General features: G+C 46.9%; 1 protein-coding gene across 14 annotated transcripts in view; it reads left to right on the forward strand.

The window, feature by feature from the left end:
- The first annotated feature begins 1,895 nt into the window (after positions 1–1,895).
- The window catches only part of LOC119971451 (cyclic nucleotide-gated cation channel beta-3-like), a 284,057-nt gene continuing 266,501 nt past the window's right edge, over positions 1,896–19,451 (forward strand). For 12 of the 14 annotated variants that reach the window (XM_038806994.1, XM_038806996.1, XM_038807001.1 and 9 more), the window contains exon 1: positions 1,914–2,035. The gene's annotated coding sequence lies outside the window, so the exon portion shown is untranslated. Of the gene's footprint in view, positions 2,036–19,451 lie in introns of all 14 variants that reach the window. The other 2 variants (XM_038806991.1, XM_038807006.1) reach the window with 2 other exon arrangements.

The raw sequence follows: 19,451 nt of genomic DNA on the forward strand, positions 1-19,451 counted from the left end.
TAAGTGGAACTTAATGAAGCTCGTGGAGGATGCCAGGGAGGACATTAAGAGGTGGGATACACTGCACTTAACGCTGGCAGGGAGGGTCCAAGTGGTGAAAATGAATATTCTGCCGAGGTTCTTGTTTATCTTTCAAGCTCTCCCGATCTTTATATCAAAGGCCTTTTTCAGAAAGTGGACACGATCACCTTGGACTTTGTATTTGTGGAGAAGGTGCCGAGGGTGGGGAGGACCCTGATGCAGAGGCAGAGGCAGCAGGGGGGGTTGGCGTTGCCAAACTTGCTTCACTATTATTGGGCGGCAAATGTGGACAAGGTGCGGTGGTGGTGGGAAGCAGAAGGGGTAGAGTGGGTTAGGATGTAGGAGGAATCTTGTAAGGGGTCTAGTTTGAGGGCTATGGTGACGGCAGCATTGCCAATGGCTCCGAGTAGGTATTCAGGGAGCCCAGTGGTCCAGTCCACAGTGAAGATATGGAATCAGCTGAGGAGGCATTTTAGGGTGGAAGGGACGTCGGTGCTAACACCGCTGTGCGAGAATCATGAGTTTGAGGCGGGTGGGTGAATAGTGTATACAGGAGGTGGTGAGACGTGGGGCTGGTCAAGGTGAGGGAACTGTATTTGGAGGAAGGGTTCGCCAGTCTGCAGCAGCTAAGGGTGAGGGTCGAGCTACTGAGGGGGAATGAGTTCAGGTATCTGCAGGTTAGGGACTTTGTGCGAAAGGTCTGGAGGAGGTTCACTAGGTTACCGGGATACACCCTGCTGGAGTGACTGCTGCTCCCAGATGTGGAAGGGGTAGGAAAAATTGGGGTATATATAAGTGGCTGGGGGAGCAGGGAGGTGAGCGAGTGGTGAAGATCAAGGAGAAATGGGAAGCGGAGTTGGAAGGGGAGATCAATTGGGAAGCATGGAGTGAGGCACTGCGTAGGGTAAACGGGACCTCCTCTTGTGCAAGGATGAGCCTGGTACAGTTTAAGGTGGTGCACAGACAGGGTACATATGACTCGGGCGAGAATGAATGGGTTCTTTCCGGGGGTAGCAGATGAGTGTGAGAGGTGTGGGCGGGGGCCAGCGAATCATGTGCACGTGTTTTGGGATAGCGAAAAATTGTGAAGATTCTGAGCGGGGGTTTTCGCAGTCCTAGCCAGGATAGTGGAGGAGGAGGTGGACCTGGACCCTTTGGTGGTGAAATTTGGGGTCTCAGAGAAACCGGATCTCATGGAGAGGAGGGACGCCGACATCTTGGCCTTCACCTCTCTGATTGCAAGGCGGTGGATTTTGCTGGAGTGGCGGTCGGCATCGCCACCGGGAGTAGCGGCTTGGTTGGGTGACCTGTACGTTCCTATGATTAGAGAAGATAAAGTATGAGTTAAGGGGCTCTTCAGGGGGGTTTGAGGAAAGGTGGGGGATGTTTGTGACCGTATTTGAGGGGCTGTTCGTTGCGGGGGAGGGGGGGTGAAAAAGGGGAAAAACCTGTACAGACTGTATAGTTGATTATTGGGAAACATGTTTCCCGGGGTGTTTGTTTGCTGTGACCTGTTTTGATACATGTTTGTAATAAAATACATTTTTTAAAAAAAATTGGATAGCACCAACATAGAGCTGACATAGAACAAAGGGCCGAATGGCCTCCTCCTGTGTTGCATTGCTATGATACAACCCTCTATAAAATCAGGCAGGGAGACGCTGTGCTTTCTATGGTAGCATGTTGCGGAGTATTACCTTTTTCACTAATCTCGTTCCTCATTTTCAACTTCTGCTTTAGTTTCCCCCTCACTCATTTTCCATTTCCTTATCCCCTTTCCTCACTCATTATTTTTCATTCTTCCACTTTCTCCTTCTCCCTCTTCCCCTGTCGCATCTCTTTGACTTTACTGTGGAGAAACGTCCTTCATCGCCTTAATCTTTTCCTTGCAGGGTGCTTAATCTTCCCTCGGGTCCCAGACTGCCCAGGAACAGTAATTCACACGCACAAGCTTATACACGGAGCTGCAACTTTCAGGAATGGAGCCCACTCAGTAACCTCTCCAATACCACAGGTAAATGTTGGGTTCTTTCGATTTTGATGCTTGAGGCACAAACTTGTAATCTTCTTGGGGAGTGAAACGGTAAAATCATAGTCAAACTGCCAACTGTATCTGCAGATTTGAAATCTGGCTGTTACCCATACTTATGTATGTTTTTAATTGGATAAAGAATTGTCTGATTTACATAGTAGTATATAAGAACAGCAGGTTGCAATACTTTGCAATTACACGGAACATCAGTCAATGAACAATGTCAATGAAGTTTCAGTAACTTGATTGCACTATCTTGCTTATACCTTGAGTAGCTCATGGAAATACTGCAGCATATCCCAAAGCCTTTAATGGTTGTCCATTATAGTGTTAAATCAGATTATCAGTATAAAGCAAATGCAATATTAGTGACCCACGAAGTACCATTTTTACTAAGGTTTTCTGAAAGATTTTGATATTCAGTTGTTTCGTGTGATTGGGGCTGGTTTAGCACACTGGGCTAAATCGCTGGCTATTAAAGCAGACCAAGGCAGGCCAGCAGCACGGTTCAATTCCCGTACCAGCCTCCCTGAACAGGCGCCGGAATGTGGCGGCTAGGGGCTTTTCACAGTAACTTCATTGAAGACTACTCGTGACAATAAGCGATAAAAAAATGACAGAAATCTCAGTTAAAAATCTGCTCAAACCAGTCATGTTTTAGATCTGTTACTGTTGCTGCTGTATCGATGATACATTCACTGATGTACTGTTTGTGTGGATTATTTTATAGTATTATTCACTCAAATGGCTGCTGTATTATATTTCAGCATTGTACAGCAAATGTCCAATATCCCTTTGCGAGCAATATCAAATAAAAAATATAATAAGGATAGAAGCTGCAGAATGTCACAATACAGTGGCTTTGGATATGTCCTTGTACATAAATCACAAAAACCCAGTATGCAGGTACAGCAGGGATAGCAAGTAATTAGAAAGGCAAAGTAAATGTTGACCTTTATTACAAGGGATTGGTGTACAAATGTAGGAAAGTTTTTTTGCCACTGTACTGGGCAGGTAAGACCACACTGAGTGGAGGAGTACACTTTTACTTAAGTATTTGCATTGGAGATAGTTCAGAGAAGGTTCAGTAGGCTGAGCCTGGGATGAAGGGATTGTCTTAGAAGGATAGGTTGAGTAGGTTGGACCTATGCTCATTGGAATTTAAAAGAATTCAAGGTGTTCTTGGTGAAACATGTAGGATACTGAGGAAGCTTACAGGGCAGGTGCTGAAAGGATGTGTCCTCTTGTGAAAAGCGCTAGAACTAGGGGGCACAGTTTATAAAAATGGGGCTCTCATTCCAGACAGAGATGATGAGAAATGTAATCTCTCAGAGGATTCTTTGCCTTTGGAATTCTCTCATTGGAGAGCAGTGGAGGCTGGGTGATTGGAGTCAAAAAGATTTTTGATCTACAAGGGAGTCAAAGGTAATGGGGAGTGGAGATGGGAAACAGGTAGGAAAGTGGAGTTAGTCCCACAATCAGATAAGCTATGATCTTATTAAATAAGACCATGAGACCATAAGACATAGGAACAGAATTAGGCCACTCGGCCCATCGAGTCTGCTCCACCATTCAATCATGGCTGATATTTTTCTCATTCCCATTCTCCTGCCTTCTCCCCATAACCCCTGATCCCCTTATTAATCAAGAACCTATCTATCTCTGTTTTAAAGACACGCACTGAATTGGTCTCCACAGCCTTCTGCGGCAGAGTTCCACAGATTCACCACCATCTGGCTGAAGAAATTCCCCCTCATCTCTGTTTTAAAGGATCGTCCCTTTAGTCTGAGATGGTGTCCACTGGTTCTAGTTTTTCCTACCAGTGGAAACATTCTCTCCATGTCCACTCTATCCAGGCCTCGAAGTATCCGGTAAGATTCAATAAGATCCACCCTCATCCTTCTAAACTCCGAGTACAGACCCAGAGTCCTCAACCGTTCCTCGTAAGACAAGCTCTTCATTCCAGGGATCATTCTTGTGAACCTCCTCTGGAACCCTTACAAGGCCAGCACATCTTCCCTTCAATATGGGGCCCAAAACTGTTCATAATACTCCAACTGGGGTCTGACCAGAGCATTGTACAGCCTCAGAAGTACATCCCTCCTCTTGTATTCTAGCCCTCTCGACATGAATGCTAACATTGCATTTGCCTTTCTAACTGCCGGCTGAACCTGCAAGTTAACCTTAAGAGAATCTTGAACAAGGACTCCCAAGTCTCTTTGTGCTTCTAAATTCCTCAGCATTTCCCCATTTAGAAAATAGTCTATGCCTCCATTCTACATTCCAAAATTCATAACCTCGCACTTTTCCACGTTGTTTTCCACCTGCCACTTCTTTGCCCACTCTCCTAGCCTGTCCACGTCCTTCTGCAGCCCCCCTGCTTCCTCAATACTACCTGTCCCTCTACAGATCTTTGTATCATCTGCAAACTTAGCAACAGTGTCTTCAGTACCTTCCTCCAGATCATTAATGTACATTGTGAAAAGTTGTGGTCCCAGCATCAACCTCTGATGCACACCACTAGTCATCGGCTGCCATCCTAAAAAAAAAACCTTTATCCCCACTCTCTGCTTTCTGCCAGTCAGCCAATCCTCTATCCATGCCAGGATCGTACCCTTAACAACATGGGCTTTGAACTTATTTAACAGTCTCCTATGCAGCACCTTCTCAAAGGCCATCCGGAAATCTAAATAACTCACGTCCATTGGCTCTCCTGTCTAACTTCCTTGTTACCTCCTCATAGAACTCTAACAGATTTGTCAGACATGACCTCCCTTTGACAAAGCCATGCTAACTCAGGCCTATTTTATCATGCACTTCCAAGTAGTCCGCAATCTCATCTTTAATAATGGACTCTAAAATCTTACCAATGACCAAAGTCAGGCTAACCGGTCTATAATGTCCCATCTTCTACCTCCCTGCCCTCTTAAACAGGGGTGTTACATCAGCCACACTGTCCAGTCCTTCGGGACCTTGCCTGCCACCAGTGATTCCTGAAAGATCACTACCAATGCCTCCACAATTGCCTCTGCAGCCATCCCTTTTAGAACCCCGGGGTGTAGTCCATCCGGTCCAGATGATTTATCCACCTTTAGACCTTTCAGTTTCCCTAGAACCTTCTCCTTAGTAATGGTCACTGCACTCACCTCTGCCCCCTGGTTCTCCTGGAGCTCTGGCATCTCACTGGTGTCTTCCACCGTGAAGCCTGATGCAAAGTAACGATTCAGTTCTTCTGCCATTTCCTTGTTTCCTATTATTACTTCTCCATCCTCATTTTCCAGTGGTCCAATGTTTATTTGTGTCTCTCTCTTACCTTTTATATATTGAAGAAAACTTTTCCTATCTTCTTTTATATTACTAGCTAGCTTACACTCATATTTCATCTTCTCCCCCTTATTGCTTTTTCAAATGTCTTCTGCTCACTTTTAAGGCTTCCCAATCCTTTGGTTTCCCACTAATCTTTGCCACTTTGTATGCTTTTTCTTTAGCCTTTATGCTGTCCTTGACTTCCCTCGTCAGCCATGGATGCCTTGTCCTCCCCTTAGCATGTTTCTTTCTCCTTGGGATGAATTTCTGCTGTGCCTCCTAAATAACCCCCAAAAACCCCTGCCATTGCTGTTCCACTGTCTTCCCTGCTGGGCTCCTTTTCCAATCAAATCTGGTCAGCTCCTCTCTCATGTCTTTGTAGTTACCCTTATTTAATTGTAATACTGTTACATCTGACTCCAGCTTCTCCCTCTCAAACTGCAGGGTAAATTCGTTCATATTGTGGTCACTGCTCCCTAAGGGTTCCTTCACCTTAAGTTCCCTAATCAAGTCTGCCTCATTACACATCACCAAATCCAGAATTGCCTATTCCCTAGTACGCTCTGTCACAAGTTGCTCAAATAAAACATCTCTTAGACATTCCATAAATTCCTTTTATGGGGATCCACAGCCAACCTGATTTTCCCAGTCCACATGCATATTGAAGTCCCCCATGATTATTGTAATATTCCCTTTTTACATGCCTTTTCTATCTCCTGATTTATTTTCTGCCCCACATCCTGACTACTGCTCGGGGGCCTGTACATAACTCCCATCAAGGTCTTTTTATCTTTGCGATTCCTCAACTCTACCCACAGAGATTTTATGCCTTCTGATCTTATATCGCTTCTTGCTATCGATTTAACTTAATTCCTTACCAACAATGCAACCCCGCCTCCTTTGCCCACTTGCCTTTCGATAGGACACATATCCTTAGATATTTAGATCCCAGCCCTGATCCCCTTGCAGCCATGTCTCTGTGATGCCCACAACATCGTACCGGCCAATTTCAATATGTGCAACAAGCTTATTTTCCTTCTTCCGTATACTGCGTGCATTTAGGTACAACACCCTCAGTCCTGCATTGACCACCTCCCTTCTCATACTTGTCACCTTTATTGCTCTGTCTGAGGGTGATGATGTTCTCTTTATTTTGTTCTCTATTTTCCCTTCAGTTATTACACCTTCTAAGCTGAGGCTCTGGTTCCCATCCCCCCGCCATACTAGTTTAAATCCTCCCGAGTGACTCTAGCAAACCTCCCACCCAGGATATTGGTGCCCCTCCAGTTTAGATGCAACGCGTCCTTCCTGTACATATCCCACCTGCCCCGGAAGAGATCCCAATGGTCCAGAAATCTGAAACCCTCCCTCCTACACCACCAGTTTAGCCACGTATTTAGCTGCACTATCCTCCTACTTCTAGCCTCACTGGCACCCGGCACAGGGAGTAATCCTGAGATAACAACCCTAGAGGTCCTGCTTTTTAGCTTATTGCGTAACTCCCAGAACTCCTTCTGCACGACCTCATCACTCTTCCTGCCTATGTTGTTAGCACCTATGTGTATTACGACCTCTGGCTGTTCACTCTCCCACTTCAGGATGTCCTGTGTTCGTTCAGAGACATCCTTGACCCTGGCACCAGGGAGGCAACTTACCATCCTGGAGTCTCTTTCACGTCCACAGAAGCAACTACCAGTGCCCCTTACTATAGAGTCCCCGATAGCTATCACTCATATGCACTTTGCCCTTCCCTGCTGAGCAACAGACCAGTTGTGGTGCCACTATACTGGCTACTGTTTTTTCCCCCTGATAGGCTATCCCCCCCAACAGTATCCTAAACAGTATACCTGTTAGAGAGAGGGACAGCCACAGGGGATTCCTACACTGACTGCCTACCCTTTCTAGCCATCAGTCTACCTGCATCTTGGGTGTGACCGTGTCTCAATAACTCCTATCTATGACGCTTTCCGCCACCTGCATGCTCCTAAGTGCATCCAACTGCTGCACCAACTGAACCATGTGGTCTGTGAGGAGCTGCCATTGGTTACACTTTCTGCAGACGTAGTCGACTGGAACGGTAGAAGCGTCACAGATCTCCCACCTCTCACAGTTGGAGCACTGCACTCCGCTGGGTGTCAGTTAAACACTCGTTAATGAATTTGAAATAAATACTTAAATTGTTATTAGATTAAGTTACAATTAACTATATGGTCCCTGGCACAAGATAGTTACTGTAAAATTAAATGCTAAATACTAATCTCTGCCCTCAGGTTTAGTTACTCCTCTACCTAGTTAATTAATTAGTTTTAATTAGTTTTTTCATTTTTTTTTTTCAAATTTAACAGATTCCTTACCAGCCAATCAGGTCACAAATTTCCTGTGATGTCACTTCTCAGTCCCCCCCCCCTCCCCCCCACACACACACAATTTGAAAACACAGAAAGAGACACAGACACAGACACAAAGTACCACTTACCTTCCCAGATTCCAGATTTCTCCCACCCAGCTCCACCCCTGGTATGAAGAACCTACCTACCTTACCTGCTACTCACCAATCAGCTCTCTCTCTTGTAGTCACCTGCAGCAGGGCAAGGTCACTTGGTGGAGCAGGTTCGATTGGCCAAATGGCCTACTTCTGCTCCTGTTTCATACAACCTTAGTACCTTATGATCATTGCCTGTGTGTTGTTCTACAATGAAACACAATCAGCACTAGCATTATTCTACTGTTCCCTTACTTACATATTCAGTGCCTGTCCAACAGTGATATACAGTCATCAGGCTTGAAAATCCATGGCCTTCTCGTTCATTCTCGCCATAAATCAGACAACAAGCCAGCAAAACAGGCTGGAACCTGAATACATCATGAGAAGCCCTGTTAATTTTCGTGGGTTTTGGTTTGAGAAACTTCCATCTGCCCAAACCTGGTTTTCTGTGTTTGGAGAGGACACAAGCACAGGGTGGAGGAGGAAGACAAGATAGGGGATTCCCACCTTGCATATTATTTGGTCACCTCTGGAATCCACCAGGGTGAAAGAAGGTGTTACGACTGCCAGTCCGGTGGAAGTGCAACTCGCAGCTGCAATTATCAGGCCTGTGCCGAGATCGAAGACAAAGGGATGCATCACTCGGGAATTGGGAGACCAATGTGCCGAACCTACAGACTGCTGGGCCTCAGGTTGTGGTGCTCATTCCAGCAGCAAGCCACCAGCCCAGTCTTGCTGGGTGGGTGCCCAAAATGCACCCAGAATGATATACACTTGAAATATTTAAAACTGGGAATCTCCACTGACCGTGTGGAATCAATGACCAAAATTGGCAGATAGCTGACTCTGCCATTTATGTCAGTTCAATGAGCCATGGAACTTCAGGCTTGATATTTGTGTTTTACAATGCTCTCACTGTTATAAGAGCAGCACGGTAATCTATGTAACCATTTGCACTGGACAGCAAGTGGGCAGAACAAACACACAACCCACCCAATGCAAGTGGTTGATGATCAAATCAGTTTTCATGGTCAGGCCTCATTACCGTTCTGTCAGCCAACGTCCACACATTTGGAACACGTCATCGATGAGAGGGGTCCAAATATTCAGCAACCCACCCATGGAAGCTATCTGGTCCAGGTAAGTTATTGCTCGGAAGGGAGAGAGCATACAAACTTAACAGTGTGCCAGCAAATATGGTCAGAGTAGTGAAAAATGGCTTTAAACTAGCCGGAGAGGAGGAGGGTTCGGGAGGGAGATTGAGAAATCCAAAGATAAAAGTTGAGGCACGAGGAAAGTATATCGATGTGTGTAAAGAGAAGCTGAGTGAGACAGGAAGGGACAGAGAGTTTAATAGTAACAGTGCATGAGACAGTAAGGTCCATGCAGGCAATAGTAGTAAAAAATAAAACTGAAGTCATTTTATTTGAATGCATGGATCATCCCAATAGGATAGATGAATTTGTGGCACAAATTGAGATAAATGGTTTAGATACAATTGCTATCACAGAGACATGGTTAAAGGGTAACCAACGTTGGGAAATTAATATTCCAGGGTGCACAATGTTTCAAAAAAGACAAACGGAATGACAAAGGAGGGGTAGCTCTGATAATAAAAGATGACATAAGGACATCTGTGAGAGAGAATGGGTGGAGATTAGATATAGTAAGAGTTACAAAACACTGGTGGGAGTAGTTTATTTGCCCCTAAATGGGAGTTATACCATTGGACATTAAACAAGAAATTATTGGAGTTTGTAGCAATGGGAATGTAATGGACGTGGGGGGCTTTAATCATCATATAGATTAGACCAATCAAATGACAAAGGTGGTCTGGAAGATGAGTTATTTTTTATTCATTCATAGATGTGGCTGCTGCTGGCTAAGCCAGCATTTATTATCCATTCCTAATTGCGGTTGAAAAGGTGGTAGTGAGCTGCCTTCTTGAACCGCCGAAGTCCATATAGTGTGGGTACGCCCACAGTGCTGTTAAGAAGGGAGTTAAGAAGGAACAAAGTCAGGATGTTGTGTTGTTTGGAAGAGAACTTCCAGGTGATGGTGTTCCTGTCTGTCTGTAGAATGGTTTCATGACAGTTTTCTGGAGTAATACATTGTGGAACCAACTAGGGAGGAAGCTATTTTAGGCCTGTGTTGTGCATTGAGACAGGATTAATTAATAATGTCTTAATAAAAGATCCACAGGAAAATACTGCTCATAATACAATTGAGTTCAACATTAAATTTGAAAACAACATACTCCAATCACAAACAGGAATCTTAAATGTAAACAAAGCCAATTGCATAGATATGAGGTAGAGCTGCAAAGGTCGATTGACTCGTTTGTCTAAAAGGTATGGCGGTAACTAAACAATGAGAAACATTTAAAGAAGCAATTCAAAATGTTGAACAAAAAAGACATTGCATTGAAAAACATAAACTCATTCATCAGTGACTTACTAAGGAGGCTACGGATAGAATTAGATTAAATAATAGGCTGACAATGTTGCAAAGAATAGTAGTCAATCTGAGGGTTGGTAGTGTTTTAGAAAGCAGCAAAGGGCCACCAGAAAGTTGATAAAAAGGGAACAAAAGAATATGGGAGTAAACTAGTTACGAGTATGAAAACAGATTGTAAGAATTTGTACAAGTACAAATAGGAACAGAGTAGCTAAAGTAAACATTGGTCCCTTAAAATCAAAGACAGGAGAAATTATCATGTGGAATGAGGAAATGGCAGAGAAGTTAAACAAATATTTTGCATCTGTCTTCACAGACGTCTGACGTCTGGAGCCAAAATGAGTGGGGAAATTAAGCTAATGCAAACCAACAGAGAAAAAGCACTTGAGAAACTCGAGGAACTAAAATCATACAAATTCCAAGGACCTAATGGCTTATATCCAAGGGTTCTAAAAGAGGTAACCACAGATATAGTGGATGCACAGATTATGGAATAGCTTCAGCAGAATGGCTAGCAAATATAACACTGCTATTCAAGAAAGGGAGGAGAAAGACGACTGAGTTACCCAGACGTCAGACGTCTGGAAAATGGTAGAATCTATTAAGGAAGTCTCAACAATGCACTAAGGAAGACTTAGTATGATTAGAATAAGTCAACATGGTTTTATGGCAGGGAAATCCTTTTTTTTGAGGGTATAACTAGTAAGGTAGATAAAGTGGTGCTAGTAGATGTCGTACTTTGATTTTCAAAAGACATTTGATAAGGCACCACACAAAAGGTTGACAGGCAAGTTAAAGGGCTCATGAAGTTGGGAGTAACGTATTAGCATGTATTGAGGGCTGGATAATGGACAGGATGCATAGTATAGGATAAATCAGGCATTTTCAAGTTGCCGGGATGTGACAAGTGGAGTTCCACAAGGATCAGCGGTGATGCCCAGCTATTTATAATCTATTAATAGCTGGGACAAAAGGCCAAAGTATGTACATTTGCTGTCAACACAAAGCTAGGTGGAACTGTAAGTTGTGAAGATGATACAGAGCGTAATAGGCAGGTTCGTGGGCATCAATGAAGCAGAGGGAGTAAAATGTGGGTAAGTGATTCATTTTGGTCATAAGAATAGAAAAGCAAAATACTTTTTATAAAACCTGAAGCTTATAAATGCTGATGTTCAGAGAGTCACAGGTGTTCTCCTACAGGAACACAGAAAATTAGCATGCAGGTACAGCAATAAATTTGGAAGCAAATGGCATTTTGGCCTTTATCACAAGGAGGTTGGAGTACAGGAATAAGGAAGTTTTGCTATAATTGTATGGGCTCTGGTGAGACCCCATCTGGAACACTGTGTGCAGTTTTGGTCTCCAATATTTAAGGAAAGATATGCTTGCATTGCAGGCAGTATTTTGGATGTTCAATAAATTGCTCGTGGGATATGAGAAAGGTCTTCTGATGAGAGGCTGAGTAAATTGGGTCTATATTTTTTTGGATTGTAGAAGATTGAGTAGTGGTTTTCCTGAAGCATTCAAGATTATGTTGGGGATCTCCAGGGTAGATAGTGAGAGATTGTTTCGCTTGGCTGGGGGATCGAGAACATGGAGGCACACTTTGAGGATAAGGGGTTGAACATTTAGGACAAGAGGGTTCAAAGGGTTCTGTCTCTTTGGCATTCTCAGCCCAGATTATTGTGGATGCATCATCATTGAATATACTTAAGGCTGAAATAGACAGATTTGGCCACTGAGGGAATCAAGGGCCGGGGCGTTGAGTATAAGAATTGGCAAGTCATGTTGCAGCTGTATAGAACCTTAGTTAGGCCACACTTGGAGTATAGTGTTCAATTCTGGTCGCCACACTACCAGAAGGATGTGGAGGCTTTAGAGAGGGTGCAGAAGAGATTTACCAGGATGTTGCCTGGTATAGAGGGCATTAGCTATGAGGAGCGGTTGAATAAACCCGGTTTGTTCTCACTGGAACGACGGAGGTTGAGGGGCGACCTGATAGAGGTCTACAAAATTATGAGGGCCATAGACAGAGTGGATAGCCAGAGGCTTTTCCCCAGGGTAGAGGGGTCAATTACTAGGGGGCATAGGTTTAAGGTGCGAGGGGCAAGGTTTAGAGTAGATGTACGAGGCACGTTTTTTGCACAGAGGGTAGTGGGTGCCTGGAACTCGCTGCCGGAGGAGGTGGTGGAAGCAGGGACGCTAGTGACATTTAAGGGGCATCTTGACAAATACATGAATAGGATGGGAATAGAGGGATACGGACCCAGGAAGTGTAGAAGATTGTACTTTAGTCGGGCAGCATGGTCAGCATGGGCTTGGAGGGCCGAAGGGCCTGTTCCTGTGCTATACATTTCTTTGTTCTTTGTTTAAGATATCTGGGGAGTGGGGAGAAAGTGGAGTTGATGTCCATGATCAGCAATGATTATATTGAGTGACCTCACAAAAGTCAGTTCAAGAATATTTATTCTTCCCCTTTCTCTGAGCAGCGTCTGACTGTCCCATTAAGGACAGTCAAGCCCGGGAATAAAAAAAAATACAACAGGGTTGTTTCAAATCACTAGATTTCGGAGCGCAGCTCCTTCCTCAGGAAGGAGGAAGGAACTGCGCTCCGAAAGCTTGTGATGCGAAACAAACCTGTTGGATTTTAACCTGGTGTTGTAAGGCCTCTTACTGTACCCACCCCAATCCAACGCCGGCATCTCCACATCAAAAAAAAATACGATTGAAGACCCTTTATACCTGGGCTCTGTCTTCATTATCTTGAAAGATTTTCCTGAGAGAAGGTGGCATTTTTATTTTTTAGGTAGATTTAGATTGGAGGGTCATTATTTGGGGCATGCACTTCATTTTCTTGCAGCTATATGCAGCAAGATCGAGAAGACACTCAGTTTTAGGCTGACAAGTGGCAAGTAACATTCACACCACACAATTGCCAGGGAATGACCATCTTCAATAAGAGAGAATTCAACCAGGGGCAGCAAGGTGGCGCAGTGGGTTAGCACTGCTGCCTCACGGCGCCAAGGTCCCAGGTTCGATCCTGACTCTGGGTCACTGTCCGGGTGGAGTTTGCACATTCTCCCCGTGTTTGCGTGGGTTTCGCCCCCACAATCCAATGATGTGCAGGGTAGGTGGACTGGCCATGCTAAATTGGCCCTTAATTTGAAAAAATGAATTGGGTATTCTAAATTTATTTTTAAAAAGGGAGAATTCCACCATCTCCCGTTGACGTTCAATGGTTTGACAATTGCAGTATCTCCTGGGGTTACTATTGACCAGAAATTGAACTGGATGGGCTGGATTCTCTGTTTTACGATACGAGGAACGTAAATATCAGTGCGGCTGAGAATTAAGCATCATGCACTATGCTCTGGTCCCTCCCTGGCAGTGATAACCAGGTTTATGCCCCACGCCGGCAGGACCACGAAAAACCGGCACGTGAATGCATTTAAATGTGATGAACAAGTTGGACATGGTATATGCAGCTCTTCCGCGATGCTCCGCTTTCTCAGGCAGAAGTGACGCAGGCGCGAATTTGTGCAGGTATTTACAAATGATGCCTGGGCGCCAAGGCCGCTGAGGGAGAAGGTAAGCAGAGTTTTAAAAAGACTTCAAAATTGTCACACTTGCTGGAGGGTAGCTGCCTGGGCTGAGGGGAATAGCGGGGAGCGACTTGGTGACAACTCCGTGGTTTTGGGGTGCCCCTCTTCGGATTGGGGTGGTGCAGTCTTGTGTTTTAAACATGCCCCTTTGGTGCAAGTTACAGGGGGACTCTGTTCACTCTGCTAACTGTTCACTCTGTCCTGTAAATGCTTAGAGAGCCTTTGATCATTGGGGAGCCCACCAGGCTACCTCTCTGGAGCCCCTCAGACCCCGGAATATCATCAATGGGATGGACGTGGCCAAGTCAATCAGTGATCCACCAGGTTCTGACACTCCTCAGTGCAATCATCATGGAACAGAATCATAGAATCACTACAGTGCAGAAGGAGGCCATTCGGCCCATCGAGTCTGCACCAACCCTCTGAAAGAAAGAGGCCCACTCCCCCACCCTATCCCCATAACCCCACCTAACCTGTAAATACATGGACACTAAGAAGCAATTTTATCATGGCCAATCCACCCAACCTGCACATCTTTGGACTGTGGGAGGAAACTGGAGCAACGCACTCGGAGGAAACCCAAGCACACACGGGGAGGAAGTGCAAACTCCACACAGTGAACCAAGGCCGGAATTGAACCCGGGTCCCTGGCACTGTGAGGCAGCAGTGCTCACCACTGTGCCACCGAGCTGCACCTTCTGGAATCGAGAAAGATGTTTGGCACCACTGGTGAACATACTATCAGAAGTGCAGCCCCATTTCAGAGGAATAGCAGAGCCCACCCCAAACAAAGAACACATGCATTGTGGTGTTTGGTACTCTCCCTGGCACACTGCCCCTCTCCGGCCAGAGAGCTCACCAGTGACATTATCAATTAGCCCATCCCTCAGGACTACCAGCTGTCTCCAAGCTCTGCCTGCCCATTGTGCTCCTGCTTCCATCTATCCTGTCCCGGTCACGTTGTCACAACCTGTGTGTCACACTCAGGACCAACTTCATACTGCAGCCAATCTCCCAGTAGACGCACACTTCCCTCGCTCACCCCATCTGTCGGACCTGCCCACACACAAACCTCTAAATATGGAGGCAATTGGTGGCACACCGTGACCCTCTCCACTGCACATCCAGGTGCCACCGTACTGTCAGGATAACATAGCCCCCTCCTTCCCCCTGCTGTCGGGATAACATACATCTGCCCCACAGTGAGTAAACCACAGTTGACCCCATTGGGGGAGACAGGACAGTCCATTGCTCACATGTGTCCTATCACTGACGTGGGTGGCGGCAGCCACCATTACCACCTGTTGACAGGGACGGGTGGTGTGGATAGAGCATTCCCACACCACAAGCCTGGTGGCACTCACTGATGGGGACAGATGTGCTATTCAGACGTCAACAAGTCGGGGGGAACGGCTGAGGGGTGGGTTTGGGGGAGACATGTGGAGGTGGAGCTGAAGTGCAACTCAGGGTCACTATGTAGCCCATTGGATCTGGTTGGAGAATGAATTTCGGAGTACATCTAGCAATGCTCACCATCTACCTGGCTGCAGCTGCCGTTGTGGATGCACAGATGCTGGAGGCACAGGGCCAGCGCAGGGAGGACCCTGCACAAGAGGAACCTGCCCCAGACGAGCAGGGGCGAGCTGGTGAGGTTCAGGTGCCAGCCGACCAACAGGCAGAGGAGGCGGTGTGGAGGAGGTTCAAAGGCAGTGCCGCATGAGGGCACATGTACACCGTCAGCGCTTGTCCTTCGAGAAGCTGCCAGACCACGTGTGCTGCCGAAGACTTCGACAAACCAGGGAGACCATGTACCACCTGTGCCAGATGGTGGCGCATCTGGCACCACGGCGGTTTGGAGGAGGACACCTACTCCTAGTGACTGTTAAGGTGTTGGTCGCTCCTAACTTCTTTGCCTCTGAGTCTTTCCAGGGGCTAAGCAGGGACCTGTCTTGGATCTCGCAGACATCTGCGCACAGATGCCTCTGTGATTTTATGGATTAGCTATGTGTCCGGGCAGTGGACTATGTAAACTTCAGTGTGAACCATGCATAGCAGGATTTGCCATCTTCGCTGACATGTCCCAGGTCTGGGGGTGATCGATGGCACGCAGGTCCCCCTATGAGCACCGGCTCATCAGGGGGTGCCCTTCATCAAATGGAAGGGGTCTACTCCCTGAATGTATGGTCGGTATGCGACCACCAGCTGCACGTCTGCGCCCGATATCCAGGCAGCGCGCACAACGCTGTCTTTCCTGCCTTCACTGCACCTTCCCTGTTCCACTCCCCTTCACTCTATCCCACCATCCCAGATCCCCTACTTTCTCTGAGCATCCCACTGGCATCACCACAGGGTGCTGGCCCTGGGTAGGCAGTATCTTCGGGACTTGTCCACAGGATGGAGGATGATGACGACCCAATGTGAAATGATGGTGCACCTGATAGTCTGACTCCTGCCTTTAGGATCATATTCCACTCTCCACCCGTGTGATCCCTGCATGTGTGCTGTCCATTCCATCACACGGGCCAAATATCCTTTGGGAGGGTGGGGTGGGGTGTGCGCTGGTGGGTGGGGGTGGGTTGCCATTATGGAGATGGTCAGCGGTGATGGGTCACTCAGTAGCTAAGCTGTTATCCAAGGCACCCTCATACGTCTGGTCCCATTCCCTGCCACCTCTCTGAGGGTGACCCCGGGTGGGACGTTCATCCTCTAACACTCCCCCTCCCCATTCAACCACTGTGCCACACACTCCCACACAGCACACCCTCTACACCCAGTCCAGCCCATCCCTTAACCACTTCAGAACAGTGATTGAGGCAGGTTGGAATGTTGGTGTGAAAGTTGGTGACTATATGATTGATGTGCCCTGACCACTAACACTCACCTTAGTGTTGCACCCGTGCCAACTTAACAGGTGTCTAACTTTCTTGTCTTAGGTGTAACCCCAGAGAGCACACCAGACACGGAGGCGACTTGCTGCATTTTCTGCCCTCTGACCTTAGATGCTTTGGTGGCCGTCCTCTGATGGGCTTTGACCTGGATCTGTCCGGCTGACTTTCGGGTGTCACAGGTGACGATGTGCCATCTGCCTGTTGCCCAAGAGATGCGCCAGTGTCAATTGGGGGGGATTCAGAGCAGTAAGATGTTCCAGCACCCCCCCCCTGTGGGTGGCACTGGTATGGGTCTCATAATGTCCTCTTCCATCAGGGTGATTGATGGCCCCAGGAATACTCTATGGGATGGAGGTGAGGCCGGAGTGAGCTCTGGAGGCTCCACTTTCACCCGGCGCTGCCAGTTCTGGAGGCTCGCCCTCCTCTGAACCAAGGTCTCGATACCCTCAACCATGAAGCTCTGAGACAGGAGCACATCCCTCAGTGAGTGAGCTGTGCCCCTCACTGCCTTGGTAATGTCCCTCTGGTACTGTGCCATTTCCATCTGCGCCTCTAACATGTCCCTCCGTGCCTGGCCCAGGTCAGTCAGCACCCAGCCAATGCTCTCGATCCCCTCAGCCGTGACCCTTTGTGACTGAGCCAAGCCCTGGAGCACTGCAGTAATGTGGGCCCGGTACATGTCTGGCTGTGACTGAGCGCCCCTGTCCAGTTTCTTAGCCATCGACTGCACAGTGGATTCTCCTGGTGCCTGGGACTCAACGGCCACACCTGGGAGCCCTCAGCCCTCACCAGGGCGCCATTTAGTACTGGTCCACACAAATGTGGACCAAGTGTAACGGCACGTTGGGCGGGGGGGTCTCTCAGGTAGCACCCCGTCTCTCCTTCTGGCACATGGACGCCTTGGCACTGCGAGCCTGGCACCCTGACTGCCACGCTGGTCCTGGATGGTAGTGCAGGTGAATCCTTGCCTTCCTGGCGGTAGTCACAGTTCCTTCATCACACAGCAGCCCTCTGTGCCAGTTGCATTTTGCCTCACCATGAGAAACAAACCCTGCCTACTGGACAGGAAGGATTATCCACTTCAATCCAGAACCCAGACATATGAGAGTGTGAAATTCACATACTGCCAGCATTGTAGTGTGTCCATCATGCATCGTGATTTTTGTGACTTTTTTGGGGGGGTTATCCAGTTTAATCTCCTGCTGATACCTTTTTCGGCGTTCAGCAGAACCCTCAGAAAAAAAGTGTAAAGTTTCATTGAGAGACTGGAAAAAATTCCATGGATTTTCATGGACTTGATATTCATTTTTGTCCAATCTGTTTACATAGATTTACATAGAATTTACAGTGCAGAAGGAGGCCATTCGGCCCATCGAGTCTGCACCGGCTCTTGGAAAGAGCACCCTACCCGAGGTCAACACCTCCACCCTATCCCCATAACCCAGTAACCCCACCCAACACTAAGGGCAATTTTGGACACTCAGGGCAATTTATCATGGCCAATCCACCTAACCTGCACATCTTTGGACTGTGGGAGGAAACCGGAGCACCCGGAGGAAACCCACGCACACACGGGGAGGATGTGCAGACTCCGCACAGACAGTGACCCAAGCCGGAATTGAACCTGGGACCCTGGAGCTGTGAAGCAATTGCGCTATCCACAATGCTACCGTGCTGCCTGTTCATTGTTATATCGTCAGTGTTTATTATAATATGGGTATTTTCACTTTTAAACACCTTTATGTATGTGAATTGCCTTGGGACATATTGCGTTAAAGGCGCTATAAAAGTGCAATTTGTTCTTTTGGCCCAGTGTATGCAATCCGATCCTTCCAAATCACCAACTTCTCCTAAATTTTCCCCAGTTGTCCTTTTCCTAAATTTTCCAACTGTGTTCTGTTACCTTCAATAGCTGAAATTATTGTCCCTGGTTTACTTTCTGTATGCCATCATAAGGTTCCTTCTCAAGCAGTGAACTTTCTTTAGTGGTCAGGATACTTTCCTTGCTTGTGTTAACCCCATAAGGACCACTTGTGTATCTGGAGAACAGCACACACCATTTGGCCAGGTAATAATAATAATCTTTATTGTCACAAGTAGGCTTACATTACTAATACTGCAATGAAGTTACTGTGAAAAGCCCCTGGTCACCACATTGCGGCGTCAGTTTGGGTACACAGATGGAGAATTCAGAATGTCCAAATGACCTTTCGGGACTTGTAGGAGGAAACTGGAGCACCCGGAGGAAACCCACGCAGACACGGGAAGAAAGTGCAGACTACGCACAGACAGGAACCCAAGCCGGGAATCGAACCTGGGACCCTGGCGCTTTGAAGCAACAGTGCTAACCACTGTGCTACCATGTATAGCAGCTTCCAATAATGTGCCGGGTCTCTTTTGAGCTAGGGAAGCAGGAATTCTGGGATTCCTAGCCCTCAATGTTCTCTCAATGTTATTGGCCTTGTATTGGGCAGGTGCAGGTTCCACCTCTTACAAAGCTGACTGTGAGGCGCCAAAGCTGACCGGGACCCAGTGTAACCTAGCTTCTACTTGCCAGTTCCACTGGGCCTTCCTATTTCTGCACACTTGTCCTGGTGGAGAATTTCTCCAAAAACATTTTCTAACATTTTGCGATTGAGCCATCCTGTTGCACGTCCATG

This window comes from Scyliorhinus canicula, chromosome 9, assembly GCF_902713615.1.
Source record: "Scyliorhinus canicula chromosome 9, sScyCan1.1, whole genome shotgun sequence".
Classification (NCBI taxonomy): Eukaryota; Metazoa; Chordata; class Chondrichthyes; order Carcharhiniformes; family Scyliorhinidae; genus Scyliorhinus; species Scyliorhinus canicula.